General features: G+C 41.7%; 2 pseudogenes; both read right to left on the bottom strand.

Moving 5' to 3' along the window:
- Positions 1-2,165: 2,165 nt before the first annotated feature.
- Positions 2,166-2,284, bottom strand: LOC134930391 (5S ribosomal RNA; annotated as a pseudogene).
- A 188-nt stretch (positions 2,285-2,472) lies between these two features.
- On the bottom strand, positions 2,473-2,591 carry LOC134931605 (5S ribosomal RNA; annotated as a pseudogene).
- Between the last annotated feature and the right edge of the window lie 12,122 nt (positions 2,592-14,713).

Raw genomic sequence — 14,713 nt, 5'->3', positions numbered from 1 at the left:
ACAGTGCGCTCCTCCTGATTGACAGGGCAGGAGCGCACAGCCAATCAGGAGAGTACCATGACATGGCGCTCCCTGATTGGCTGAAGGGACCCTCTTTGACAGCAGTCACGGGGAGTCCCACCAGTCAGGGAAAGGGGTTCCATGTGTAAACATGAAACCCCTTTCAGTGCGTGGACCGGGTTTTTCATTTTTTTTATTTTGCCAAGTACGTGGTTTATAACTTTTAAGAAGAGGACCGATCTACCCCGGATTCTTTGTAAGTATAATTTTATTTACAGGTACCCCTAGATTCTACTGGACAACGGGACTGAGTGCTTCATGTCAACATAGGTAAGTATGTATGTATGTAAGTGTGCATGTATGTTGATTAAACTTTTACTTTCATAGTGTCTGTGTGTTGTTTTTATTTGGGTATTTTTTTGTAGTAGAACTACAGGTACCAGCGGGCTTGTTTCCCCTCTGCATGCTGGTACTTGTGGTTCTCCAAGTACCAGCTTGCGGGGGAGGCTTGCTGGGACTTGTGGTTCTGCAACAAAAAAACAATATTTTTTTTACACAAAAGGCTATCAGCTCCCATCCACCGCCCATGGATGGGGGGGACAGCCTTGGGCTTCACCCCTGGTCCTTGGGTGGCTGGAGAGGGGGACCCTTTGATTTAAGGGGTCCCAACTCCTCCAGGGTACCCCAGCCAGGGGTGACTAGTTGGTGATTTAATGCCAGGGCCACAGGGACCAATATAACAGTGTCCCCCGGCTGTGGCATTATCTCTCTGACTAGTGGAGCCCGGTGCTGGTGTTAAAAATACGGGGGACCCTTAAGTTTTTCGACCCCCATATTTTTTGTGGACAAAGGATGAGGTGGTAAAGAGCGACCAACGGTGCCAAATAATACTTAAAAGCAGAATGGTATTATAAAAAGAGTATACAAATTTATTGCAATGAAACGCACTACACAAAAATGGTTGTAAAATCACACAAGTTCATATAAAAGGATATATATATGACCCAAAAAAGTACAAAGTTAAAAAATAAAAAAATAAAAAATTAAAACAGAGCATAGTATCATAGAACTTAAAAACCTTTGGAGTATCACTTTAGTATATCGGATAAAAAAATATACTAAAAAAAGTTTCTAAAAGCCATAAAAGAATATAAGGCATTCATAAGGATACAAAGGAGGAATAAAAAATAGCTTAACTTATTGATGAGGTTAGACCAAAGAGAAGCACCCAACGCGTTTTGTCCTATCTGGACTTCATCAAGGGGTGATTTGAAACCAGAGACAGATCATACTTATATACCCAGATTAAAAGGAAGTGATGTACGCATCACTTCCTGTAATTAATTACCATAATTGTTCTGATATTGTCTAAAACCTGTATATTTACATAGCATGTGCTTTTAGATAGTGGTCAGAGCTTAGGAGAAGAGGAAACGAGTGAGAAATGCTGAAGGTAATGTTTTAAAACATAAGAGACGCTCAGAGCCGCGGACTTCCGGTCCGGGCTCTGTATGACGTCATATCCGCCCCACATCCGGTATCCGGCGTGTCCTAATGCGCTTGCGTTGGTCTCGTGCGGCGGAAGTTTGTGTGTTTGTTGATATCCTCTGGAACGGTTGCTTGGTTACACGGAGGACATATTTACTTGAAAAAAGACATCTTGATCTTGCGGCAGCCATATTGTTGGAGCCTGGGAACACGGCGGACATTCTTATAGAAAAATGGGATGTCAAATTCCTGCGGCGGACATACTGAATGAGTTGATATAATCCATAAGCTTGATCCTCTCCCAATCGTATATGAAACAGAGGAAGGATACAGGGAGGGATTAGTTCAGTAAATGGTTAATAAATAAAGGTCACATTAGATTATATTAAAACTTATATAACAATTTGGGATGAGAGATGTACTGTTTACATTATGGAATTGTGCTCATAGAAAGACAAATATAACAGTTATAAGTGGGAAAGAAGAGAGAAACAGTAACATGCATATATATTATTGCATAAAAAGGAGTAGGTATAAAACAAAGGGAGATCCCCTAGGACCAAAGTCCGTGATTAGAGGTATACTCCCCGGAGGTGTATTAATACGAATATAGTGGTATTCATAGTATGAAAACATCGTAAAGGTCATTTATAAGTTTTGTCCACAGTTTCACTGTACATTTACAACACCCGGTCTTCTAAGTGGGTCTCCCATCCTTGTACTAGCCGAGCCCAGCCTTGCTTAGCTTCCAAGTTCGGACGGTATTGGGCGTCTCCAGACTGGTATGATTGTAATGGTCATGCGGAATCGTGGGGAAAGACCTTAGTATATATATCAAGCTGGTGTCAAGAATTAATTACTTTAAAAAAGTGCGATTATATTAAAGCAAGGATCAGAAAAAGGTAGATATTAGGGTAAAAGCAGAAAGGCACCTAAACGGAATGTCCCTGTAATTCAGGTTATGCCATCTTTTTTATGCCATCTTTTTTACAGCACCTGATCTCCCCTGGAGGTCACCCATCCAGGTACTGGTCAGGCCCAGCACTGCTTCGCTTCCAAGATCGGCCGGAATTGGGCATGTCCAGTGCGATATGGCTGTAATGATGAAGCAGAGGGTCACCGTAGACCCAAGGCATATGAGGGGAAGAGCTGAAAAGGGGGAGGGGGGGGAGGATACATGGAGATGAAGGAGGATCGAAGATGTACGTATAGGAGGGATGGCTTACATTACAAGAAGGGTGCTATCTCGTATCCTTCATTGAAGCCATCCGGGTGGAGAGTATTCAATTCATAGATCCAAAACATTTCTCTCCTAGAGAGGAGGTTGGAGAGGTCTCCTCCTCTTTCTCCCAGCGATACCTTTATATGTCAATGTCTCCGGATCTGAATTGTGGCATTGATGAAAATGTCTGGATACTGCATGTGTGAGGACCTTATTCTTTATATTCCTAATGTGTTCTTGAATGCGAAGTTTCAGGATTCTTTTGGTTTTGCCAATATTTTTTGCACCAGGACCAGGCGCAGAGCCTGATGCTGGTTGTTAAATATGGGGTAACCCCAGTCAATTTTTCCCTGTATTTTTACAACCAGGACTGGCTCAAAGAGCCCGAGGCTGGTTATGCTTAGAAGGGGGGACCCCACGCAATTTTTTTCTGATTTTTAACACTTTATCGACTTCTTTTAAGGTACACAATAAAGCCCTGCACGGATCTCACAGATCCGGCCGGGATTCATTGTGTTAAGTCCGGCAGTGTTTTACTAATCACTCCTGTAAAACACTGCCTGACATTACGAATGACATCAACATCAGAAAACACGAAAATGCAGAATACGACAGCATAGTAAATGAGGCGTAAAAAAAAACAAAAAGTTGCAAATTCACACATTTGATGTCATTCGTGTTTAATCTCCCTCCAAATCCCGACAATTACAAATCTTAGTAAATCTACCCCCTTGTTTCCGCCACCAAACCAAGTGAACATCCAATGAGATAGGGAAATGAGAGGAGGTTACCTTTACCATGCAGTTTTATAAAAAGACGTGAGATTTAAAAGAAAAACACAATATGTTTTTCTTCTTTCAGCTTTTAATAGTTTGTGGAGCAAGTGACTGGATCAAAACACATCAAATACAATAATAAACACTGTCTCTCAAACATGTACAATCTTCCCTTGATTATCTAACTTGAATTAAAAGGCTTGAGATTGTTGTTATTATTTTGAGGTGCTGCTGTTGGAACCACCCAATATTTGACCCCATACTGGCAGGTATACATTGCCTCTCTTTAATAAAGAAAAATATGTATTCTTTCAGAGTTTAACACGTAGTGCAGCTGATGGAGCCACAGTACCAAGTATTTAGCCCTTCCTGGCAGATATATTTATCTTGAAATATCTAAACTGAATTAAAAAAACACTTGAGAATTTGTTTTCTTTTCTTCTTTGGGGTAGAGCTCACTCAGACACAACACAGCATTTTTTTGGTCAACTAAGCTTGCAATCACAGTACTATCTCTGCCCCTAATGCACAAGACTCGGGGGTAAATTTACTAAGATGGGAGTTCTATTTAAGATGGGATGTTGCCTATAGCATACACAACAACAAATTTAGAGTAGTCCACAAGCGCTACCAAAAGCTTAACCAATACAAAATTTTATAAGAGACTCTTTTTAAGACTCAGAGTACTAAAGGTGTTCAGTCAATGAAATCCTTCTTGCGGTTCGCACCTCTGCACTGACCTCCTCTCAGTGGGGGATGTTCATCAAAAGGTTTCTTTTCGGCACCCCTTAGTACATCTGATCCCTGGGATCTCACTCCTCCTAAACAAAGGACGCTCACCTCATATACGTGCCCTATGTGCCTTGAACGCTTTCTTTACTTTACTTTGTTTTCCATATGACACTCTGCATATATATCACTGGAGCAGATCCTATCCCATAAACACAATGCTCACCTTGAAATAAGGCCCTACTGTATGTGCCTTGAAAGGTTTCTTTCTCGGTGTGACTTCTGGGTTCTTTGCGACGCCCCAGGGAATCCTCATACAGTATATCAAATGGTATAAAAAATGGAAGTCCAAAGTTCATAAAAAAGTCCAAAAATTTATTTCCAACAGGACATAAGTTCCATAAAAATGGTAAAAAGTATATAAATCTTAAAAAATACCCCTAGCAATGGTGGCCAAAGGTTTATCCCACGATATACCCCTCGGAGACCGGCAGGGAATGGTGTATTACCCTGATTCAAAACAAAAGTTAGGAATTCCTCCTAAAGTCCCGGTCCCTTACCCAGGGGAAAAAAAGATGGAAACAAAACCTTACCACTTAGGGTCAAAAAATGTTTCCAACGCGTTTTGGATAACAAATCCTTCCTGAGGATTTGTTATCCGAAATGCATTGGCAACATTTTTTTTTTAATGTAAAATTGGGTGTGGTGTACCTGAGAGTCATAGTACAAAGCAGCTACATAGGCGCAAGTTACACCTTTCTTTGATTTTTGTCTGTTGCCTATAGCAACCAATCAGATTACAGTTATCTTCTAGAAGGTGTTAGATGCATGGAAAGTAGAATCTGATTGGTTGCTATGGGCAACATTCCATTTTAAATGGAACTCCCATCTTAGTAAATTTACCCCTCAGACTCTCAAACAGAAGCAGAAGGAGCTTGTGCAGATCATTAGCTACAGTGTCTCTCACATGACATATACAGGTTGTATTATTGCTTTTTTGTCCAGCAAGACACAACACAGAGCAAACTAGATCTTTGGTCAGCTTTCAAAAAAACATACACAGGAGGAGCCTGCATTGCATATTGCTTGCTATAGTGTCTGACTCTCAGAGACATACAGATTAAATATGCCTTCTTTTCCAACCTTTTCAACCACTCCACACACTCCAACCACCTACAATGAATCACTGAGAACCGATATCCCAAATGTGAGTAAGGGTTAAGGTTATGGTGTGGGGGGGGGGGGGGTGACCATGTCAGATTTAGCTGCGTAAAGTGGCTAAACCCAACTAAACTAATGGGCATCTCTACAAAGCTACCAGAGAGACAATATGAGGAGAATAAAGCCATACAGTGGAAGGTGGAGACATTAAAAAATTATTTTGTGAATGTATATATGTTCATTTCATTCACATACTATATCACATGAAACCTGTAATGCCCGATTGTTTTAAATAACAATATGAGCAGACCAGGGATATGAACAGACCAGGGCCTGAGTAAGGTATCAGTGAGTTCTAGGCTAATATAAATGTAGTGCCTACCTCCATGAAATCCCACTTTATAGTGTCTACCAAGCTACTGTATATGTCAGACAAACTGCATTATATTGTCTCCTTAAACCCACATCAAAGTATTTAGCACTGTTCTTCTTGCCAACCCTTACAACCAGGGCATAGGTTTATCCCAGTTGCCCAGAGTCAAGTTGGAGGTTGGTGCTCTCCCCATTAAAAACAAAGAAAAATGCTGTATGACAATGACTGGTGGGTCAGGGTCAGACTCATAAGATTCGGCCGTCTGCAGCATTCATCGGCAGGTCCCATCTCACAGTCCAGCAGCAATGGCAGATGTACCATTGCTTGCTGCTGCATAAGCTGAGTGGTACCAGCTGTTCTGTCCCATATTGCAGGTGTTAGCAGGAGTACTGGTACAAAGCAAATTAAGGTGCACATCAGTGCTCTGTTGGACCACACTCGGATCCCGCTGTGAACCACACAGGTGCTGCTGTACATGCAGTTGCCCTTTTAGGGTTTGGAGCCCGAAGGCATGTGTCTTCATAGCCTCTGGGAATACAACCCCTGCTTGCCACCACCACCACTATTGTCACAGCAAACTGACCTCTTTATGTCGATTTACAACATACTGTATAGGGCCACTAAATATTCCATCTTTTTCCAGCTCCTCTACATGTTGTGACAGCATTGTCATGTGAAGCTGTTTCTGACCTAAAAGGTGTAAGGAGATGCAGCCTAGTTAGCCTAATGGTTGATCAGGAACTGCACCATACTAAAGATATCTGATTTGAAGGCATGTCAATTGCTTAGTGTATTTCAACTTTCATCTTCATTTATTAATCATGTTACGTAAAACCTTCTACCATCTATCTGTATATTTAAGTCAGAGGTGAGTGGCCCTTGGGCTATGCTCCCAAGTTACATGGAAGGGAGAAACATATATTATTTAGATGCCAGACTACTGTGTTACTGTGCAAGTATTCTTGATAAAGCTGAATCATTTTCAGGGTAATTTTTTTGGTTTCATTATTTGGACTAAATTACTGTAACTATGGGAAGAATCATTGAATAGTGAATATACAGTATTTTCTTAAATTTACAAGATTAAACCTCAATTATGAGCTTAGAATAAAATGTTCTATTCCACAAAGCTAATAAAATTGAAAGCAGTTACAAATGTATTGTCAGATACACAAACACATACAAGAGGTTAAAAGGCTTTAAGTTTGCTTTTATCTGTAGACATGCTTGCCACATTGCAACCCAGAAAATGCTTATGTATCTGAATACACATGCAGACACTGTTAATTAGCATCATATTCTAATTAATCCCACAGTACTTAGAAATATAGTTTCAGCAGCTGTCTTAAATGTTATATGCTAATTAACTTTAATATACTTCAGAAATAATTGTCTTCATTCTTGTATGTCATAACACTTCTCCTAATTGTACTTTAGAGATCATTGACTACAAATGGTGCAAGTGTTTTGTTAGTCTTTTTAAGAGTAGTGTCAGGTGAGGCATTTCCATCACAATTTCTGTTAATAAAATGTGTGTTTCTGTAGTAATGTAGTGCACATGTTGTATACCAGGAATTTACTAGAGTTGTGGTTGGTTCTACCAAATTAGTTCAGTAACAAATGGCCAAAGCAATCAGGAGTTTCATTTTTTCACTTCAAATATCTATGACACTATTACATTTCTTCCCAACTTTTGGTGTAAGCATGCAGTAGTCCAGCCTAACCAGAAAGGGGTGTGACCTTGGCTGGATTGGACGTGACCTTGAGTAGGTAACCATGGCCTAGTGGCACATTGGCCTATTTTCGTCATTTTGGGTGCATACCCAGAGCTCCCTGAGCAGCTGGACAGCCCCCTAGCTCATCTCTCTGCACTATTTGGATGCCGTGAACATGTGGGTGGAGAGCAAGAGAGTGTCCAAATAGCTTGGCTGTCTCACTGGTATCGGGACAGTTTGGAGGTAAGCTACAGGTTGAGTATCCCTTATCCAAAATGCTTGGGACCAGAGGTATTTTGGATATGGGATTTTTCCGTATTTCGGAATAATTGCATACCATAATGAGATATCATGGTGATGGGACCCAAGTCTAAGCACAGAATGCATTTATGTTTCATATACACCTTATACACACAGCCTGAATGTCATTTTAGCCAATATTTTTTATAACTTTGTGCATTAAACAAAGTGTGTGTACATTCACACAATTCATTTATGTTTCTTATACACCTTATACACACAGCCTGAAGGTCATTTAATACAATATTTTTAATAACTTTGTGTATTAAACAAGGTTTGTGTACATTGAGCCATCAAAAAACAAAAGTTTCACTATCTCACTCTCACTCCAAAAAGTCCGTATTTCGGAATATTCCGTATTTCGGATATTTGGATATGGGATACTCAACCTGTATCCTGAAGGATAACAAGCTATTTACTAAAGTACATTTTCCTTCTCTTTCTTTCAACAATCATATTTTATGAATTCAGTCACATTGCAGTTATTGAGATCATGGCTGCGCACTCAGAAAGCCACATTGGAATTGCAAGTTCTTTGCAGATGCAATTCTTGTGGTTAGTGCCAGCTGCCTGACTTTTCACAATATAATTATACGACTCATTTAACCAGAATTGCTACGTTCTCTACCAAGCACGGGGTACATAGGAGGGTGCTTCACTTCATATCCCCATAGACATAGCTGAGATATAGTTACTGTACAAGCTTCATTTAAATAAAACAATTCTGAATAGTATAAATTATTGGTAAGAATACCTGTAATCAATCTAAGTCCATGGAGTATAATACCAACTGCACTTGACACATGATAACAAATACTGTACACATGAACTAATTGCAGTACAGTATATAAGAGAGCACTTCAAAGCTTTCTACTGTACAAAGGTGTTTGAGCAACATAAAAAGTTAGATTAATAGCTTTTGTCCTGCAGCTAAATGAAAACTACTGGGGATAAACATGGACACTTGGAGTCACCACTTCAAATGCAAAGCAATAAGATAATCTGACATCCTTATTGTTTAGTGCCTTTTTGTAAATCAATTCCCATATTTTGGAGTTTGAAAATATTATGTCATTTCTGTTCATTTGAATGCTTAGCTGTACAGAACCCATTCTGTGTAACTAAATTCTTTGCCATCTTAAGATATTAAATTGATATTGTAGAAAATGTTTAATCATTACTGTCAAAATACCTTTCTGTATATAAACATAAACAAATCACTGGCAGTCACTGTATTAAAATATATAACAAAATAATAAAGTATACAGTATGTATTGGGAGACAGACTTAAGGTGCATTCACACTAGGCGATAGAAGTAAACAACATTGCTCATTTTGCCTTTCCTGAGCGACGTCGTTTACTATATTGGCCAGTGTGTATGACGACGACGACGACGAGCGATGCGCAGCCCCGCAGGTCATTAATGACCATCACTGTGGGCCGTGCATGCAGCTCAATTTGGACTCTTGTCCAAAAGCTGAATGCATGGCCCGGCCACGGCGTGACGTCACTGAGAGATATCGTTGTCATATCTCTTAGTGTGTACACACTGTCGCTGACTGCCCCGGCAGGGAAGGGAACACACTAGGCAATGTTGCTTATAGTGCACATCTCCTAGTGTGTACCTACCTTTAGTCTCTGATTTGGTAGGAAGCTGGAGAGTAGAGCTTCTGGGCCTAGAGCTTTTATAAACAGGACACTGCTTAATGTTCTGTACAAGTGGATGTAAAGTTTCAGACATGAACAGTTATCGGTCGTGAAATTACAGCTCATAAAAATCAAAAGTAAGTTAAAGAAGATTACTTCTTTTCCAAGAATATGTGAGTGCTCATCATAAACGTGAGATCTCAATTTAGAGGTGTGAATTACTTAGATGGGATAATCCTCCTTTCAGTATTTATGTTTTGAATTATTCCAGCAAAAGTAATTTCCAAAATATTTCATTGTATTCAGTATATGATTAAAAGCTTGGAAGTACCCCTGTCAAACAGTGCTAGGCAGGGGTGCCCCTTTCCCCTTTGATGTACTGTACTAACAATAGAACACTTCTCTACAATTCTATATCCTTTTCCATACATAACATTTATTTATTTGCAGATGATGTACAGTACTACTATTTGTTACTGAACCAGAATCCTGATAAATATCATAGACAGATTTAGTGCAGCCTCTTTATATAAGCTGAATACTGGAGAAAACAGAAGTATTGGCATTTAATATTGAAGAACACCTCCTACATAGGGATATATTCAATAAGATTCGGATCCATTCCGACATGCAGTTGTCGGAATGGATCCGACAACCCCTATTCAATGGACGGCCAAATCCGACTGTCGGATTTGGCCATACCCAGAGTCCTGTCCTGCCGCTGCTGTCAGCGGTTGTGGATGCACTGACAGCAGCGGCACGGGGTGCAGATGGTGGGGGTGGCAGGGGTGAGCGGGATGGCAGCAGGGGTAAGCTGGATGGCGGTGGGCAGTGGGGGGAGCTGAGATCGGCGGCCGGTGGGAGGAGCTGGCAGCGGGGGCACATGTCTGCAGTGGCGGTGGGAGGTGCTGCAGGGAGAGATGTGCCTGGCCATCCCCCAGGCAGCCACCTCTCTCCCTGCATCACCTCCCCCTGCTGCTGCAGACATGTCCCCTCGCCGCCAGCTCCCCCTGCCGGCTGCAGATCTCAGCTCCCCCAGCCGCACCGCTTCCCGGGGGGGGGGGATGTTCTAACCTGTCCCGCCACATTAACTGCTTTACTCTGCGCACCCCTGATATCGTCCACCATAATTGTCTCCAGCTCCCCTTACCCCCGCTCGCCCCACGCTGTTGTTTGCTCCTTGTTTACACATGCAACGCTGCGGCCACTATAGTCTCGGCTTTAATAAAGCGCAGGTTAAGCGCAGAATAAAGCAGTTAACACTTCAACTCTCTAAAAATGGCTTGGCAATGATGCATTAGTAGTCAAGAAGGAGAGGACATTCTTATAACTGTTCCATCACCATCTTAGTAGGCATGTGTAACGTGCATTCTTATTAGAATCTCATTGAACAGATATACTTTGTGGTGTTTTTTTTTTAATTTAAGCCACACACTGGTAATTTGTGTTTTAAATCTACAAACTGCTAATAATAAATACGCCATTTTGAATGGCAAAATTGTAACCATAGGCAGAGTGACAAATTGATTCAGATTGACCAATCAAATCCATGAGTTCTTATTATATATTTTGGCTAGAGGATTAAATATGGCTAAGAAAAATGATTTCCTTTTATTTACATCCATGTTTGAGCTAAAGATAGAAAGTCATAATATTAATAGAACACCTATGACACACAAAGTTTCCATATTCCTTATGGGAATATTAACATGGCTGGACTAGGTCCATGTTCAGATTTCATGGTCTTATTTTCAAATAATCTGCAAGTATAGGACATTGGAGGCATAATGATTTTATGATCTCTTCTCCAAAGTTTAAGAGAGGGCTGCAGACTGCCTTGACCTACATATTGCTGAAAACGAAATTCCTGACACCTCTATATTTAATCTCAGGTGTGCACATAAAGACTTTATTAAAGGCCATTTTATTTCTCTAGCAGTATATTAGAAAAAAAAATATTTATATATATATATAATTTTATATATATATATATATATATACACACACACACACACATATATATATATATATATATGTATATATATATATATTTATATTGGCAGGGGTTCATGAGCTGACAGAGCTTGCAAAAACTAGAAGCAGTAACAAACCTGTTCGTACTAAGGGCCTAATTCAAGGTTTGTTGCAAAAGCAAAATATTCCTCTAATGGGCAAAACCATGTGCACTGCAGGTAGGGCAGATATAACAGGTGGAGAGAGGGTTAGATTTGGGTGGGGGAGGGGGGGTGTTCAAACTGACATCTAAATTGCAGTGTAAAAATAAAGCAGCTAGTATTTATCCTGCACAGAAACAATATAACCCACCCAAATCTAACTCTCTCTGCACGTTATATCTGCTCCCCCCCTGCAGTGAACATGTTTTTGCCCATTAGAGGGAGATTTTGCTTTTGAATTAGGCCCTAAGATTGATGCTAAATAATTTTGATGTGGTAGTTTTGCCATGTGTGAAACCCTACTCTTAGTGTTTTACCCCTTTGCGGTTGCTCTCTTCTGCTCCTTCTATGGCGTGTGTATGGCGTACATGACTAGCAGGGCCCCCGAATACTCGTGTGCTTAGCACAAAGTACCTAATGGAGGGAACACATTATGGGCAATGCAGTGCAATAAAGAAACTTTGGGCGCCATGTCATTTGTTATTGCAACAGAATTTTTTTTTTAAACTTCTTCATTTCCAACAGCACAATAAGAGTAATGGTTATAAGCTCTAATTCACCACCTTCCTCCAACACAAAACTTGCAGTAGATGCTAATTGCTGTATATTTTAAGCTTGATGGTTATAAAAGGTTAGGTATAGTTTAGTGATGTGCACCGGAAATTTTTTGGGTTTTGTGTTTTGGTTTTGGGTTCGGTTCCGCGGCCGTGTTTTGGATTCGGACGCGTTTTGGCAAAACCTCACCGAAATTTTTTTGTCGGATTCGGGTGTGTTTTGGATTCGGGTGTTTTTTTTAAAAAAAACCTAAAAAACAGCTTAAATCATAGAATTTGGGGGTCATTTTGATCCCATAGTTATATTAACCTTAATAACCATAATTTCCACTCATTTCCAGTCTATTCTGAACACCGAACACCTCACAATATTATTTTTAGTCCTAAAATTTGCACTGAGGTCGCTGGATGGCTAAGCTAAGCGACACAAGTGGCCGACACAAACACCTGGCCCATCTAGGAGTGGCACTGCAGTGTCAGGCAGGATGGCCCTTCAAAAAAATTGTCCCCAAACAGCACATGATGCAAAGAAAAAAAGAGGCGCACCAAGGTCGCTGTGTGACTAAGTTAAGCGACACAAGTGGCCGACACAAACACCTGGCCCATCTAGGAGTGGCACTGCAGTGTCAGGCAGGATGGCACTTCAAAAAAATAGTCCCCAAACAGCACATGATGCAAAGAAAAAAAGAGGCGCACCAAGGTCGCTGTGTGACTAAGCTAAGCGACACAAGTTGCCAACACAAACACCTGGCCCATCTAGGAGTGGCACTGCAGTGTCAGGCAGGATGGCCCTTCAAAAAAATTGTCCCCAAACAGCACATGATGCAAAGAAAAAAAGAGGCGCACCAAGGTCGCTGTGTGACTAAGCTAAGCGACACAAGTGGCCGACACAAACACCTGGCCCATCTAGGAGTGGCACTGCAGTGTCAGGCAGGATGGCCCTTCAAAAAAATTGTCCCCAAACAGCACATGATGCAAAGAAAAAAAGAGGCGCACCAAGGTCGCTGTGTGACTAAGCTAAGCGACACAAGTGGCCGACACAAACACCTGGCCCATCTAGGAGTGGCACTGCAGTGTCAGGCAGGATGGCCCTTCAAAAAAATTGTCCCCAAACAGCACATGATGCAAAGAAAAAAAGAGGCGCACCAAGGTCGCTGTGTGACTAAGCTAAGCGACACAAGTGGCCGACACAAACACCTGGCCCATCTAGGAGTGGCACTGCAGTGTCAGGCAAAATGGCACTTCAAAAAAATAGACCCCAAACAGCACATGATGCAAAGAAAAATGAAAGAAAAAAGAGGTGCAAGATGGAATTGTCCTTGGGCCCTCCCACCCACCCTTATGTTGTATAAACAGGACATGCACACTTTAACGAACCCATCATTTCAGTGACAGGGTCTGCCACACGACTGTGACTGAAATGACTGGTTGGTTTGGGCCCCCACCAAAAAAGAAGCAATCAATCTCTCCTTGCACAAACTGGCTCTACAGAGGCAAGATGTCCACCTCATCATCATCCTCCAATTCCTCACCCCTTTCACTGTGTACATCCCCCTCCTCACAGATTATTAATTCGTCCCCACTGTAATCCACCATCTCAGGTCCCCATGTACTTTCTGGAGGCAATTGCTGTTGGTGAATGTCTCCACGGAGGAATTGATTATAATTAATTTTAATGAACATCATCTTCTCCACATTTTCTGGAAGTAACCTCGTACGCCGATTGCTGACAAGGTGAGCGGCTGCACTAAACACTCTTTCGGAGTACACACTGGAGGGAGGGCAACTTAGGTAGAATAAAGCCAGTTTGTGCAAGGGCCTCCAAATTGTCTCTTTTTCCTGCCAGTAATCGTTGGCAGGTCCTTCAGTCCGGACCAGATGTCAGCACTCGCTCCAGACTGCCCTGCATCACCGCCAGCGGGTGGGCTCAGAATTCTTAGCCTTTTCCTCGCACCCCCAGTTGCGGGAGAATGTGAAGGAGGAGATTGTGACGGGTCACGTTCCGCTTGACTTGACAATTTTCTCACCAGCAGGTCTTTGAACCTCTGCAGACTTGTGTCTGCCGGAAAGAGAGGTACAACGTAGGTTTTAAATCTAGGATCGAGCACGGTGGCCAAAATGTAGTGCTCTGATTTCAACAGATTGACCACCCGTGAATCCTGGTTAAGCGAATTAAGGGCTCCATCCACAAGTCCCACATGCCTAGCGGAATCGCTCTGTTTTAGCTCCTCCTTCAATGTCTCCAGCTTCTTCTGAAAAAGCCTGATGAGGGGAATGACCTGACTCAGGCTGGCAGTGTCTGAACTGACATCACGTGTGGCAAGTTCAAAGGGTTGCAGAACCTTGCACAACGTTGAAATCATTCTCCACTGCGCTTGAGTCAGGTGCATTCCACCTCCTTTGAATATATCGTGGCCAGATGTATAGGCTTGAATGGCCTTTTGCTGCTCCTCCATCCTCTGAAGCATATAGAGGGTTGAATTCCACCTCGTTACCACCTCTTGCTTCAGATGATGGGAGGGCAGGTTTATGAATGTTTGGTGGTGCTCCAGTCTTCTGTACGCGGTGCCTGA

Source organism: Pseudophryne corroboree, chromosome 5, assembly GCF_028390025.1.
Source record: "Pseudophryne corroboree isolate aPseCor3 chromosome 5, aPseCor3.hap2, whole genome shotgun sequence".
Lineage (NCBI taxonomy): Eukaryota > Metazoa > Chordata > Amphibia > Anura > Myobatrachidae > Pseudophryne > Pseudophryne corroboree.
This window is presented reverse-complemented; position numbering and strand designations above follow the sequence as displayed.